The following is a 16,325-nucleotide window of genomic DNA, read 5'->3' as shown; positions in this document are numbered from 1 at the left end:
TAGACCATTTTTAAAAGTTGAGTTGTAAATGGAAGCCAAGAATTAGCTTGAGAGCTGTAACTGGATGAGAATATCAGAAATGGTTTCATTTCTTTTCTTTTTTAAAAAAAGTTTTCATTTTAAATAGGGGAGCATTGAGTGTACAGAAATGCTGGTGGGAAGGACCTGGCTGAGAGTATAAGGTTAATGATTAGAGAGAGAGGCAATAATCTATAGTATCAGGAGCAGAAAGGCTGCTGCACGTTCAATTCATGAGTTGAGACTTGACATTACATAGAAAAAGTGATATATCTTCTCGCAACAGAAGGAAAGGAGAGAAAATGAGTGCACAGGAAGTCAGGTTTGTTGATTTGGTGGTGGGAAATTGAGAGCTATCTTTAACTGATGGCTTCTACTTCTTATGGAGAATGTTTGAAAAATATGTGTCCCATATTGACATAGATCTGAAGAACTTTTGAAGAGAATTTGGTAATGTTTAACCAGAAACAATGCACAGAATAATGCAGTTAAGTCTGTGTAGGCCCAGACATTTTAATTACAACATCTGGCTGATGATTAGTCATGAAGGGACTCAGTGACCCAGAAGACTAGAATGGATGGAATGAGACTGTTACTGACTTCAGGTTTAGCTGCTCATGGCTCAAGAATCCAATACTGAGAGACAAATGTTGGGTGAAAGGAAAGATAGCTTTATTGAGGAAGCTGGCAATCCTGGGGAGAAGGTGGACTTGTGTCCCAAAGAACCAACTCCCCACTGCTGCTCAGTGGGCAAGAGGTTTTAAAGGGGAGTTTCAGGGGTGCACAGGTGGGTTGGGGGGTCCTATGTGCAGAACAGCACAGTTAGCTCTGACAGTCATCTTGAAACTGGTCATGTGTTGGTCTGATCAGCTTCATCTTGATTGTTTTAAGTACAGTTAATCTTCAATCCCAGGGTTGGTTTGCTCCCTTTTCCTTGAGGTGGGTTCTTGGAATTGTGCAAGATGGAGCAGCTTATGTCATGGCTACAGTCTGGTCATCACGTAGTTAACTTCTTCCACCTGGTGGGGGTTTTGGTGTCTACAAGACAGCTCAAAAATATTCTGATACGGCTCAGAATATTATCTGTAGCCTTTGAGGAGGAACCAAAGGTCCTTGACTCTGTTTAATGGCTAAACTATTGTTATTTTGTCTTGCTTTACTATTTTCCTTTGTGTCTGTATTTTCTTACTTCTCTGATTAAATTTATTCTTTGGAACTTGGGAGTTGGGGAGGGGAGGTCTGTCCCAGGAAGGCCCCATAAGGTCTTGCTCAGTTACAAGACAACCCTGAACCAAGTCTCCACCAGTCCAGAAAGATGCCTGCCAGATCATTATGTCAATGGTAGCCCCTGAGCAAGGAAGGAGAGAAAACAGTGGCTTCTTTGCCTGTTCCATCCTCTGCTAGAGGCTCCCATTTCTCTCCTCTTTCCAGCTTTCTTTCCCTATTTCTGACATTCATTTCTCAAGCCTCACTGCTGTGTCTATCCATCCTCTTCTCCTCAATCTCTAGCTTTATTTTTCTAATTCTGGTTTCTCATCCAATCCTTAACATTCTTCTCACTCTTCTTGATCCCTCTCCTGAAAATAGTGTCTTCATTACTTATTGAAAACTTCCCCCCCATATTTCAGCATTTCCACATCCTTATCTTCTTGTGTGTTTGTCCTCTTGCTTTCTTTTTTGTAGCCACCTTGAGTCCCACTTGTTCTCCCACACTATATTTGTTTACAAAAGAAAAGTCTACATTTTCAGTATGCAGTTTCAATTTGAGATTGATTATATTCTTAAAAGCCATCTGAGCTGCTTTAAATTTTCTCAGATTTTATTCCTTAGAATGGAAAAAAAAGGGCATCCAAAGAGCAGTATGTAAGTCTCATCAAGTTTGAGGTTGAAATAGTATTTTTTTTAAAGACAGAAGTGCCTGAAATGTTTTTGTTTTGTTTTTCGCTGCTTTTTTAAAAAGCGGGGCCGGTGATATTTACATATAGTCTGGCAAACCATTAGGAAAACATTTACACATTTAGATTACTTAGAAAAGGAGAAAGAATTGGAAAAACAGTGAACGTCTTCATATCTCTAAATTACGGTCTATGAAAAAGGATGTAGCTCTTCACAAAAAGAGAAAAGTATATTTTCACTTAAGCACCAAAAATGTGGGAAGATTTTGAGAAGTACTTTTATCAGGTAGGCTGCAGATATTAAAAGCTAGGAATCTGAGTTGTCTTACTGTGACTAGTAGGCAGTTAATCCACAGCACACCTGGATCATCTACCATGGACCAAGTACTTTCCTAGCATCTGTGAAAGGATACCAGGGTAAACCCGAGCCTAAGCTCTCAAGCCAACCCTCTGATAGGGAGTAGGCATTAGGAATACATTTGATCTTCAAAACTCAAGTGCAAGAAACTTTTTTCTTCTGTATCAGATAACTGGCACTGAGCCACATTGACTAGGATGTTAAGAAATTCAATCACTGTCATATTTTGGGCCTGTACTTCGGTGTCCAGTGCTGTGGAGGCGTTTGCTGTAGAGACGCTCACTGTAGTCCCCATGGGCTATTTAAAGGTGGTGACTCCAATCCTCCCATGGCAAGAATAGGAAAGGGGCTTCTTTGATGAGGTTTCTGGGTTCCTGGGCACTGGGAGGGAGCAAAATGGAGATCTCCATCATTCTGAGTCCCAGATGAAGCACCTCTCTCTCTCTCCATTTCCATTTCCTCCTCTTCAAACCTTGCGTGATCCTCTTTCTCTAGATAATTCAGCTGTACAGTCTCTGTAAACGAAGGCTTCTGAAAACAAGGCGTGTTTATTCTCTAGGGCATACAGGCTTGATCGCTTTTGGGGAGGGCACAAAAGGGAAAAAAAGGAAAAAAGTTTTTTCATGGGTCTTCTGAAACAACAATAATTAGATTTAAAAAGTCTTAATAAACTGTCATGCTGCATATGAATACTATGGGAAACATTGATAACAAGGTACATTGCATCGTATATTTGACATTCAATCATGCAGCCTTTGTCAAATTTTTTTTTTTTCCAAAACTCATTACTTATTTGCAAATAAGTAAGAAACATATTTAAAAACCTCTTACTGACTCAATACCGCCGTGATGTATTCACTGGTCTATAGATTTGCCAGGACACTAAAAATAAACTTTATGCCAAAATTTCATGCAAGAATTGAAACATAATACTCTTAAATATAATTTTTGAGTAGTTGGATATTTTTGAAAAGAAATGTCTACCTGTAAGGAGATGTTGTTCACCTTAGGGGACGGGAACATCGGTTCAAGGCACCACCTTCTTCATCAAGTGAACCTAGAGAGCGCTTGTATATCTACCTGTGATGACAACATCAGATCTACCAAAATCATCCTTGCAATTGATGCATTTAAATCCCTCTGAGCATGATATGGAAAAATTTCAAAAGAAGATATAGGGCTGCTGAGTACACATTCAATGCTTTAGACTAGAGCAGTACTTCTCCAACTTTATTGTTGGAGCACTACCTGGAGATCTTGTTAAAATACAGATTCTCATTCAGTATGTCTGGGGTGGGGCCTGAGGTTCTGCATTTCTAAGAAAAGCTCCCAGGTGATGCTGATTCTGTGGGTTTGTTGACAATGCTGAGCAGCAAGGTTGTAGAGACTCCAGTTTCTGTAGTCAGTGCTGATAAATTGACTTTTTTGCAATGTGAATATATCTTTTATACCAAATCACATGGATACTTTTTTTTCCTTTCAAGGCATTTTGTACCTAAATTTAATTTTTGAAAAAATCTTCATTTGTGGTGGCTAACCTGACCAATGAAAGATAAAAGAAAGATGAGGGCCGGACAAGGTAGACCAAAGTCATGCATTGTGTGCTGTAGATGGAACACACTCAATGCTGTATAGACAAAAACTGTTACAATGAAGTATGTAGTAGTCACATACATTTGGAGTCAGGCTGATGGGCTTGCTGTATTTTGAGACCCTTGGTGCACCAGTTGGTTTCCAGTTTATGCTGCGGGAGAGATGGCAAGTTTTGGATGTGTGGTTTTGACATACCAGTTGGACACTCAAGAGGAGATTTCAAATAAGTAGAACTTGGGTGTGGAGCTCAGCAAAGAGATTTAGTCTGGATGTAGAGATTTAGTCTGGATGTATAGTTGGTGGGGTCCAAGCTCCAGCTGAACCATGAACTATGACCCCGAGGGAGTTGTGTATGGGACCAGAGGAAGTAAGGACAGGGAACTATGGTTGCTTCCTCAGAAATGTGAGCGCTCATGGAAGGCAAACCTACTAGGATGAACATTTAAAAATGGACTTGAGGTAGTGGAGGGCAGAGGTGCTTAAGAGATGAGTCAGGAGTCAGACTGCCTAGATTTGAATCCCATTCTGCCATTCACAAATTATTCAGCCTCAGAAAAGTTACTTAACTTCTTCAGATCTCAGTTTTCTCATCTGTAAAATGGGGACAGAGCATGTAGCACAGTTCTTGGCCAATACAACATGTTAAATAAATGTTGGCAAAACCAACCAAACACATGAACACACATACATGGGCACACATAGTGTTTCATGAGTTAGGTGTGCAGATGGGATCTGACACATAAAGGAGGTTTGTCAAGGGCAGTAAGCTGGCTTTCTCAAAAAAAGATTGTGAGTGGGGCAAAGATGGGCAGAAAGGCTAATCAGTCCACTTTGGGGAAACTTAATGTGATGCCCTTTGTATACTAAGATGATGAGATGATGTTAGTCAGGCGAACGTGGGCTTGGCACATTCTCCAGTGTGGAGTGGAATAATGGAATCTGAGTCATTTACATTATTTCATCTACTGTTCCTCTTATCCAATCATGGCCATTTATGAAGTTGGCTATTTGTTTTTTGGATAAGGAGTGGTTTTTCTTTTTCCTGTGAAAATGGAGCTCTAAGTAAGACCTTTAATCTCATCTGTACCCTCTTGTAACATACGGAATTCACCAGCTTAGACAACATCAAGGAAATGAAAATTTCCAGTGGTATTTAGTATTCAGAATCAGTACCTGGAGGATGCCAGCTGGTGGATAAATAGTCAGTTGGAGGCCAGGATATCAATCAAGGTGGATAATCACTGAAAGTCCAAGAAATCGTCAACTGAGAAACTTATTTGCACAGACAAATGTCCCTATCAAATTCTGCCTTATTTCTGGGATTCAAATCATGTATTATTGAGTGGCAAAATGCCAGTCTAAATGGAATATTTGCTAGATTAAGTTTTATTGACTTCGATTCATTGGTTATAATTGCTAACTTTTTATTCTTTAGTGTTTGAGTGCTGTCATGGTTGGGGGGAAGGTTGAAACACAGCGGTGATTGCACAGCAAGGAAATCAGCAGAAGAGGAAAATTAAATGCTAGGTGATGGTTTGAAGTCAGCAGTGAAGGGAATGAGTTGGGGGAAGAGTTAAATTTTTAAGTGATTTAGCAAGTGATCCTAAGAAAGTGCCATGCCATCATTGGTTTTTCTAATATAACAAATCATAATTGATCATTTTTTTTTACTCATGTAAGAGAACCTCGTTACAGAAAATCTTCGCTGTCCGAAACAACTCATTGCAAAATTCTCCTTCCCTTTTGTTTGAAAGAATACTTAGAGATAAATTTCACTTTGAAATCCCAAGCTGCTTGAAAACTTTGTTGAGAATTTATCAGAGAAGTATCTTTTACTCTGAAATGCAGTGGAATCCTGGCAGTAGAGGTTAGAAATAGTGAAATCAGGGAGTGACATTCTCCAGGTCTCTCTGGGATGCTGGGTCACTGAGCACAGTCTTTAGAGGTGGACAGATCCGTTTATTTCTCTTTCCTCCTCCTCAGAAGTGCCGAAAATGTGTATCATCTTGAAAGCAAAAAAAAAAAAAAAAAAAAAAAAAAAAAAGCTAGATTATTCTCCTGGGTCAGTTCTAACCTGCTTCTCATGTCTTTTGAAATACTATCCCAAAGCTTTCACTGTCTGCGTAAAAATGAAGAGAGAGTTTCTTTTTAGTTTTCAATCACCTTTTTTTTTTTAACTTTTTAAAGGAAACAAATATTTGAGCTTATAAGTAATATTAAGTATACATTTATTTTTTCCTGGGTTCTTGTGTTAAAGTTGTTTCTCTTCTATGGGCTTAGTTTCTGCTGGATTCATTCATTCTTTCATCGTCCACCTATCCATTTATTTGTTCATTCATTCCGGACCCCTACAAACCTCAGGATCTATGAGAACATGATGTAGTCGCCTGCTGATAATTACATAGTTATTTTCTTAAATAGTTCCGGTATGAGAATCCCAGTTAGGCATACGCTAGTTAATAGTAGTATGTGTAAAAAGCAGGGGAGCAGTGGTCTTTGCTTTAATATTATTCCGCCTTTAGCAAGTTTCTAAAATTAAGTACCTGTCAGTCGACTGCCCCTCCTACTCACTTGTACACATTGGGTGGTTTACACATTTGAAGGAAGTCCGAAGTGAGAGGCAATCTGTGGCTGCTATTCCATTTCCTGTTCGCCCTCATTTGTCGTGTGTCAGCTTAATGTCATTCCTCAGGGAAGCCTGCCCAATGCCCACCCCCGCCCCCCAGATGAGTTACTCTTCGCAGCCTGTGCTCCTTTTTCACAGCAGTCATCACAAGTGCTGTTAAGTGTTTATTTGGGTGATTGTTTATTTAATGCCTATCTTTTCCATCTGACCATATGCTCTGTGAGGGTGGGGGGAACCATGTGTTGTCTATGGCCCAATTCCCAGAGCCTGTCATGGTGTCTGGCACATAGTGTGAGCTAATTTGTTGAATGAACTAATCAAAAAGTAACCATTAAAAAGACATTAAATTTAATGTAGCCACTAATCAGAAAAAGTGTGCATATTGAATTAACCTTTTTCATCTGTGTGTAATACTGCATAGGTACTGGTTATCATTTCCTAGAAATTACAGCATACTGAAGTGTGTGGAAATTAGAAAAAAATACGGTGTTCACTTTTTTCTTTATAAGGGAAAATTGAAGATCAGGAGAAACCATAAACTAGAGGAACTGTAGAACTAGTTGGAATATTAAAGTCCCTTCCTTAAAAATTATAAAAAAATAAAGGTTTTAAATTCAACTTGCTATTAGAACTTTTGAATGTATATACGCAGGGTAGTTAGGCTTAAAAACTCCCACATTGCTAGTGATTTGATAGATTATAACAACTCTTTCCCCTAGGGGCTGCTGTGCTTTCTCATTGTAAAATGTAATTAGCAGATGTAAAGAAAGGTTTATTAATCTTATAGGATATAACTATGGCTGTTTATATGTAAATTCTTCCACGTTCACGGATTGCTTGTCTTTCATTTTAAATAAACAGGTTAGAAGTCAAATGTCATTACCAATTTGATTAAAATCATTACAATTTTTTTTAACAGGTCACTACTTATTTTATTTATCAAAAGATAACGCTAACTTAATTGGCCTAGTTTTAGGGTTGGAATTTCCAATAGCCAAACGAAAATGTCTTAGTGTAGATGTTCTGCCAAAAGTATTTGAAAGCATCAAGCTATAAAAAGAAAAAAAAGCAAAATAACATAGAAGCCTGGATATCTGCACCACCATCCGTCGGTTTATTTAAAGTGTATAATGATCAATGATGAATGAGGCTGGGGATGGGTAGCTTCTGCTCGCCCCTCCCGTTTACCTTCTCCCTTGCGCTGTCTGTTCACTCTCCTGGGAGGCAACTCTGTCCAGACAATGTCAATAGGTTCTTTGGCCCCTTGGTTTCCTGTGGATTTGGTCAAGGGGAGAGCCAGCAGGAGGTCAGGGAGGGCAGAGTTTGGGATATGATTTCCTGGATCCCACCCTGTAGTGTCGCCATGTCGCCAGGGGGTGGCTGTGTCCCTCCCTCTGCGGGGGTGGGTGGTCGCTGCTTCTCTCAAATGGTTTCTGTCCGTGACTCCTTCCGGTTTCTGTCCGTGACTCCTTCCGGTTTCTGTAACTCCTCCTTCCTCTGGTTCTTAGGGCACAGGCGTGGCAACTGACCCCTTTTGACTCTACTTGACTATGGCTTTCCACTGTCACTCCCTCTGTACTACCCCTGCCTTGAAAATAGACCCCTTATTAACTCCCCTGAGTTACCTGAATTCAAGAGTGCCCTTGAATTCAGGTAACTCAGGGGAGTTTTCTCCCGAGTTTTCTTCGCTTCCCAGACTCATACGAGACCCTTGAACAAGTGGTGATAAATGCACCCTTTTAAAACTCAGTAGAATACATCCAAGTGGATCACGTGAAACCCAGAGATGACATTGTAGTGTAACATATATGTCTACTTTCAGGCATACATACATATGTACAAAAATGCATTATTCATCTTTTGAAGAAAGTGTACCTCCTGTGACTTCGTGTTCTTCATATTTGCCTCTGAAATTTCAGATTCACCATCAGCAGCAAACCCTCTTTGAATTATTTATCTGCTAGTGAGAATGGATTGACCTTGTCTCATCCTTCTCTGGTTGGCTCTGTTGTGGGTGCTGTGCATTGGTGAGAAGGAAGTTTCTGGTGAGAGGTAAGGTCTGTATCCTGGCTCATAATAGAATTACACTTATGACCTTAAATGTTCTAACCATTGCTCTATACGTAGTTGTGTTAACTGACCACAGGCCCTTTCACTGCGCGTGTATAATTAGATGTTGCTTTCTCTGGATGAGCTGATGTTGCGGAGAAGGATAACGTTACAGTACAATGAAATCATTCTCTCTCTCCGTGGCCTCCACAATTTCCCGTTTCAATAGACCACCTCTCCTTTTCTTTTGCTAAACCCCACAGTGCATCAAAACACAAAAACTTGGGTCCTTCTCTGAATCAACGGTGGGAATTCAACTGAGAAGAGAGTCATGGACTAATTTCACATTTGGCATTAACTTGTACAAACAGGAAATTTACTCTCTGTCCACTGTGTGTATTTCTTTGAGCAGGTCCTGGCTTGGGAGGGGAATAGTACTTAAGAAACAAATTCAGGATAGTCGTCCCTCTTATTATTACTTCACGCTTTGGCCCTACGTTCCTTTCTCCTTTTCCCTCTCCTCATTCCATTTTCATGAATCTGAGAGGAGCATGAAAGCTCAGGGTAGTGTGAGGCGGGGAAGGTGTGTGCTGAACATTGACTTCTAGCCCCAACTCCTCATTTTTATCCAATTTCTAATTAAATACTCACGTTTTTGCCGCAAGCAACTAGTAGTTTTAATACCAGAGAGCAGTCAGATTTGAAAAGACAAAGTTAATGGCTGTAATCATTATGCTTTTCTGGACCTGGTTCTGCAGTGAAAACAAATCCATCCCAAGACCAGGTGGCAGGAAGCTATCATAGCGATGGCTGCTGTTGCTAAGGCCAGCATCACTGAAGAAGTGCTCAGACAAGCACTACCCCCTGAGGAAGAGCATGGCTTCAAGCTGATCTTTCACTGGAGAAAACCAATGATGCTATTGAAAGACACCAAGAACCCAACCCGCCAACCTCTTCTACCATTAAGGTCGACAATCAATGGATGAGGTTTCTGTAGAGATGAAAAAGCACAAAAACCTTTTTAGTAGGAATTGATGGTGAAGATGTGTGTGGCTCAGGTCTTAAATTGTCTTCTGTCTGCAAATCTGTCCTCAGATGTATGTGAGTTTCTTGCAGGAAGGCTTACATTTCCTATGATCCTCAGGGGCTTCCTCTGAGCTGTGCTTTAGGGCTCATTGCCTGTCAGGGGTGTCTTGGCTTCCTATGGGATCCTTGGCAAACCAGAAACTGGGGAAAATGGACACGGGATTCATGTCATTTTAAGCAGATGTGGAAAGTTTCAAACTTAACGTAGTATTTTAATGTGCAAACAGTAGGGAACTTTAAAGAGGCACCTGGGGTGGAATTGTAATCTTCTTGGGCCATGAAAGAGTATTTAGGGTGGTAAAAGTCTCTCGGCCCCTTTGCATCTCAGTAACATCCCATCTCACCCTGTCAGTCATGTGGAGTTAGATTCAGTGACTTCAACAGGGAGAGACACAGTCTACCTGAGGAAGCTGTAAGCACTCTCAGCTCTGTCTAGAAAGTGTATGAAGCAATGGGCATGAGGCTTGGGGAAGAAATAGGGCTTGGCTGGGCCAGGGAACAGAAAGGAAGCCAGTCCACTGAGCCAGGTTAGCAAGGGGAAAAGAGGTCAGATGCTGAATTGCAGGGTCCTGTGGGAAGAGTTTTAGGCTTTATTTTAAGATTATTGGGGAAATGACTGAAGGGCTTTCAGCAAGATTTTGATATTACCTGATTATTATTATTTTGTTTAAGATCAGTTTGGTTGCTGGTGTAGAATGGATTTGAGAGGGACAGGAATGGAAGCTGGAAGACCATCAGGTGGTTTCAGGAATCCAGATACCACAGTGGGTTGGACTAGGTCAGGGCATGCTGTTTTGTTCTACCATCCCTACGGCATGGCCTGAGATGACTTCCTGAATGTTAGATTATGTCTAAGTTCTGGCCAGTAGGAAAGGGGGAGGGGCATGAGAAAGGCCTGCTGTCTCCCTTTAAGGACATGTTTTCAGAAGTTACACTCACCGCTATACTAATGATCATAGCTGCAAAGAAGGCTGGGAAATGTAGTTTTCTTCTAAGTGGCCAAGTCCTAGGTAAAAGTCTGAGGTTCTCTCTGGAAGAAGTAGAAAACAGACACTGGAGGACAATAATATCTGCTAACTACTATTTAAAAAGAAAAATATATATATATGTTTGTTTTTATCTTTAACAAAATAGCTAAGAAACTGTACATGAATTTCTTTTGAAATAGAACTAAGTTGAGATCTAAGTTAAACTTTTGGAATATATTAGAGTATGTCAGTCCAAGATTCACAGAATACCTAGCTAATGCAGATCAAGTAATTAGTTTTATTAAGAGCTGGGCAAACACCAGATAACTTCCCAGACACATGGCTGGATTGGAAAGGATCCAGCGTGGACTTGAGGCCGAAATGGGGCCTCCTACTCCTACATCACATCTCAAGCTTGGGACCCGCTTCTGCCTGCACAGGAGACTTGACATCTCTTATTCAACCAGTGGCATGGACTTCATGCTCTCTCACACATCTGTTGTCAGTAGAATATGGAAAGCGGTGGGCTTCTGCCCCAAGAAAGGAGACCCTACCTGTTCTTCTTACCACACAGGGAAAAGAAACAAGCCTGGGCTGTGTGTGGGCAGGTCAGAGAATGAAGGCAGAGCGTTATCCACTCTTGCCCAGGAAGCACAGAACTATGGCCTCTCGTTCAGTTTCTCCTCCCCTTTGGGAGAATACATAAGAGGAGGAGGTTTGGGTAGGAAACATGCATTCTGGAACTCCCCAAGAGGGATGAGGTTGAGGGTAGGAATCTCTTCTTTTATAGGCTGAAGTGAAAATATAGTGGGAGAAGGAGCAGGGTTTTTTTTTGAACCCAAACAATTATGAGAAAATGGAAGCTCAAGCAATTTTTAAAGCAGGGTATGGTGATGGGTATCTTGAGTCATGCAATTGATTGCCACAGATATGCTTTATCTGGGTAATGGAAACTGGCCGTATTTTAAGCACACATCATATTCTTATGAAACCTCAGCACAAGGAAAAGAAGAAATGGGAAAAAAAAGCAAATTGACAGGTGTTTCCAAATGGTGCAATTTGGAAAGGGAAGGAAAACATCCTGTAAGTACAAGTGATGGAGGAGGCTTGGGACGGAAGGTGGATGGAGAAGAGCTAGGAGGTTAGGGCAGGGCTGAGGGTGGGGAGGCAGGGCAGCGATGTCCCTTCTACAGAGACCTGGAAGAGTGGGTGGACTGGTAGGGTTCCGGCACACTCACGGGATAATAGAAGAGAGGTGAATAAAAGGACCATTTATAAGGCGTGGGCACAGTTAAAGTCCCAAACCTGAGATGGAGAGAACTCGGGAACTAGCAACCGTGGGAAGACCTGAAGGGCCACGGGCAGTGACTCATCATAGGAACCTGGTGAGGGCCTCAGCCGCGGATGAGGACTCAGGTAGAGAAACACGGAGTGAGGGCTGTGGCGGGGGAAGGAGATGGGGACTTCACTACTCCCTTCTGTCTTCTTCTGCCCTCACATCTTCTGTAGGTGCCTCCCACGGGCCAAATTCAACTGAAAGCCTAAAGTGAGGGAGCCCAGGTGAGACAGTCACAAAGCAACCTCCTAGGACATACAGCAAGATGGAGAACATCGAGAGGCACAAATGGAGAAGAGCCCACATGACATTTTGGTGGAATGTAGGGTAGGGGGCCATGGTGAAGAGGCTGTATCAAAATTCCTGCTGCAGTTTGAGTAATTAATTGCCTCCAAACATTCATTGAGCACTTGCTCTATTAGGTGCTGGTGACACCAAATAAATCAACAGAGACCTTGTCCCTGAGGGGCTCCTAAGCCAGCACACAACTGTGGTTATAATGGCAGATGATGGAGGCTGCGGGACAAGGGGCAACAAAAGACAGCTCTGCCTGAGAGTGTTAGTGAAAGCTTCCCAGGGAGGAGGGGGTGGGTGGATGGATGGATGGATGGATGGATGGATGGATGGATGGATTGAAGTACAGTCTATTTACAATGTTGTGTTAGTTTCAGGTGTACAGCAGAGTGATTCAGTTATACATATATGTATCTATTCTTTTTCAGATTCTTTTCCCTTATAGGTTATTACAAGATATACAGTATATAGTTCCCTGTGCTATACAGTAGGTCCTTGTTGGTTGTCTGTTGTATATACAGTAGTGTGTATATGTTAATCCCAGACTTTTGAGCTGGATATTGCATTTGTGCAGAAGATCACCGGGTGGAGGAGAGGGGTCTCTCTACACAGAGAACAGCGTGGGCAGGGATGCAAGGTGCCATCAGGGTATGACAGCAAAGGCTTGAAGTTGGGAAGGAGGATGGGACAGAATCCGACACCAGGGCTTCAGGAGCCAGACTGAAGAGTTGGGATATTATCCCTTGAAGGGGCAAGTGGGACTTAACAGAAACTTACAAAGAATGTGACATCTTACAAAGGATGAGCTGATGCAGAATGCATTCCTTAACACCTCTCTTCTTGGTACACTCTCCTTTTCCCTCTCATTTCCCTCTTTACTTCTATGCCCCATCCACCACATTTTTTTTTTTATTGTTGTTTTTGTTTCTGGTAGCTGAAACCTCCAGGGTGAAGGGATTAGTTAGGATGGATTCAGTGTAGGGAAAAGAAAAAGAAACATTCCAGGTTTAAAAATAATTCCCACTTTAGTTGCCAGTAGGAGTTTAATTTGAGGGTAGTGGAAATATTGGGGATACCAACACAGAAATTAAAATACTGAATGAGCCAATGCTTAGTGGTCGACCACAATAAACTAAAAATGAGATGCGACTCCATGACAATTTGAAAAGTCTTGAAATAGGCTCTGTATACCCTGGCGTCTATTATTGTGGGCTGAGACATAGCAAGAACTGAACAAATGAAAATACAAACACATACTCTCACGTTACTTTTCCGCACATTGATCCGCAAAGAGAAAACTCTCCAAGACTTTGCGGAGAAAGTCCTTTACCTAATTATTCAAACAATCATTTCTTATCTGCACTTTTATTTTATATACACTTTACACCTGTTTAATTAATCCTACACATGATGCTGACTGCTAATTAAACAGCCCTGAAAGTGACTGACTGAAGGTAGTAATTTGAGATAATTAGTTTTGGTTTCAAACACTAGATTTTCACACTTTGTGCTCATTTTTAGAAAAGGGTGACTCATTATTATAGGCAGGGTGGGGGCTGTGTAGGGCATTTTCCTGCTGGACTCTGGGCAGCTGAGGAAGTGGGAGGATTATTATACATCCAAATAGGACAAGGAAATGGTAGAGTGCTGTAGAATTTGCTAGAGAATGCTCCCCATCCCCTCCTACACACACACACACACACACACACACACACACACACGCACAGAATCCCTTCCAAAATGAAGGTCACGGGCTTCTCTGGTGGCGCAGTGGTTGAGAGTCCACCTGCTGATGCAGGGGACACGGGTTTGTGCCCCGGTCCGGGAAGATCCCACATGCCGCAGAGCAGCTGGGCCCGTGAGCCATGGCCGCTGGGCCTGCGCGTCCGGAGCCTGTGCTCTGCAACGGGAGAGGGCACAGCAGTGAGAAGCCGACGTACCGCAAAAAACCCCAACCAAACAAACAAAATGAAGGTCAGGCTCATGGATCTTTTTCATTAGAACATAGAAATGAACATGCTCTTGATCTCTGGGAAAGTTTTACCTAGTAAAGTGTAGACCTCACTGAATCATCCATTGTCTCTTTCCCTGGTCCTCTAGAAGCAAGCAAGAAAAGGTAAAAAAAATTCAAGATTTGGTGTGTGGTTAGAGATTTGGACGGGTGTCCTTGCTAAGTAGTTATCTGCTACAAAGACACAAAGCCTAATCAAGGGGACAGTCTATCGAGAGATGGCTGGTGTATCTGGCAGAGAAAGCGAAAGGGCAAAAAGGAGGCAGGTCAGGACTAGTTTTCATGATCCCACAATGTTAACAGGCAAGTTATTTTGGTCCTACCGGAAGAATTGGGTGTGAAATAGGCTAAATTATTTTTTGTAGGCAATATAGATAGACACAGGTTACACAGAAGCGGAACAAATCCTGCAGCACCCTGGAGAGCTCCAAGCACATTCTTTTACTTCTCTTCCCGGGGCAAGGAGGCTTTCATGTCTTAGGATGTTCAATGTCACTTCACTGGCTACCAATACGGAGTAGGACTCTCTAGACCTAAGAAAGGTTTGGATACAGATGTTGAGGGTTTATAAAGGTGTCAAGAGGAGAGTCAAAACCTCCTTGTGGCTTGGGAATCATCTGGCCAGGGAGTGATAAGTGATGGTTGGATCCCAGAGTGTGTAGCCCTGTTTAGGAAGATGGAACGGCAGCTTCTTTGACATCAGAGCACTGACATTAGCTGCAGGATCTGATGGAGAGCAGGATTAATGGTTTTATGTACAAGTCAAACCTGCATCTTCAACCAAGCAACCTGAGTTAGTGCATCATGGAATCATTTTGACCTCTGAACTTTCACAACACAGCAAGGCAGCAGAGGAGTAACGAGATGCACACCTCTTAAACTCCAGATCCCACAGTATTATTGCCCACTTTTTAGTTGTTTTCATTCATCTCACAGGAACCTCAAAAGAAACAAATCAAAAATTGAACACATCATTTTTGTCTTCCAGAATCTCTCTTGTTTTTCTGTCTTGGTAAATAGCAAACATCGTCTACTCAGATACCAAAGCCATAGAACTGAGAGTCATTACACATTCTTCTTACACATTTCCTTGTCTTTTAGATAGTTACAGGTTCTACACCCTTCCTTTTTTCCACCTGCCCCTGCCTTATTTCAGTTTTTATACTTTCTTACATAGATTTCTGTAGTAGTTTTCTAACTGGTTGTCCTGCATGTAGTATGGTTTCCCTTTAATTCAGGTTATCTGTAAGCATAGCATGGGTCCACCTGCATCAGATTCTTCTGGAGGGCATATTAAAATGCAGATTCCTAGATCTCTAGACATCCTAAGTCAGAATCTTTGGGAATGGGGCTGCCCAGGTGGACACTGAAATTTGAGGGTTGCTACTCTCCCCACTGCTGCCAATGTGATCTTTCTAAAACAAAAATTTGATTATGTCATTTCCTTGGTTACAATCATGCTGTGCTTCCCCATGGCCTTGGTAATAAAATCCACACTCCTTGTCATACCTGACTAGCCCTTCATCCTCTGGTTTCTGTCCAGCTTTGCAGTTTTCCTTCCTGACATTCCTCCCTTGGTATCCTGCATTCCCACCATGTGAAATGCTGCAATACCATACCATGCCCTTTCTTTTTTTTTTTTTGATGTGGACCATTTTTAAAGTCTTTATTGAATTTGTTACACTATTGCTTCTGTTTTATGTTTTGGTTTTTTGGCTGCAAGGCATGTGGGATCTTAGCTCTCCCACCGGGGATTGAACCCTCACCCCCTGCATTGGAAGGCGAAGTCTTAACCACTGGACCGCCAGGGAAGTCCCACCATGCCCTTTCTTGACTCTATGGCCTTGGACATGCAGTTTCGTGTGGCTGAAATGTCCTTCCTGGCCTATATGCCAGATTTCCTGCATCTTCCGTGCTCCGTCTAGCCTGCATGTCCTTCTGCCATACTTCTTTAACATCCCTGTATTCTTCTATCCTAGCACTTTTCACTGGTGGAGTAAGAGTCTTCACTTGTTTATACGAGTGAATATTGCATTTCAAACATTTTTAGGGGTAGATTTATGGCATGCAGTTAATTTGTTTCTCAGCTTG

At 41.9% G+C, this 16,325-nt stretch overlaps 1 protein-coding gene across 1 annotated transcript in view; it reads left to right on the top strand.

Moving 5' to 3' along the window:
- GRM8 (glutamate metabotropic receptor 8) overlaps positions 1-16,325 on the top strand; it is a 755,367-nt gene that overhangs the window by 124,656 nt on the left and 614,386 nt on the right. The window lies entirely within an intron of this gene.

Source organism: Tursiops truncatus, chromosome 9 (genome assembly GCF_011762595.2).
Source record: "Tursiops truncatus isolate mTurTru1 chromosome 9, mTurTru1.mat.Y, whole genome shotgun sequence".
In the NCBI taxonomy this organism is placed as follows: Eukaryota; Metazoa; Chordata; class Mammalia; order Artiodactyla; family Delphinidae; genus Tursiops; species Tursiops truncatus.
Note: the sequence above shows the minus strand (reverse complement) of the source record. Positions and strands in the feature narration are given on the sequence as shown.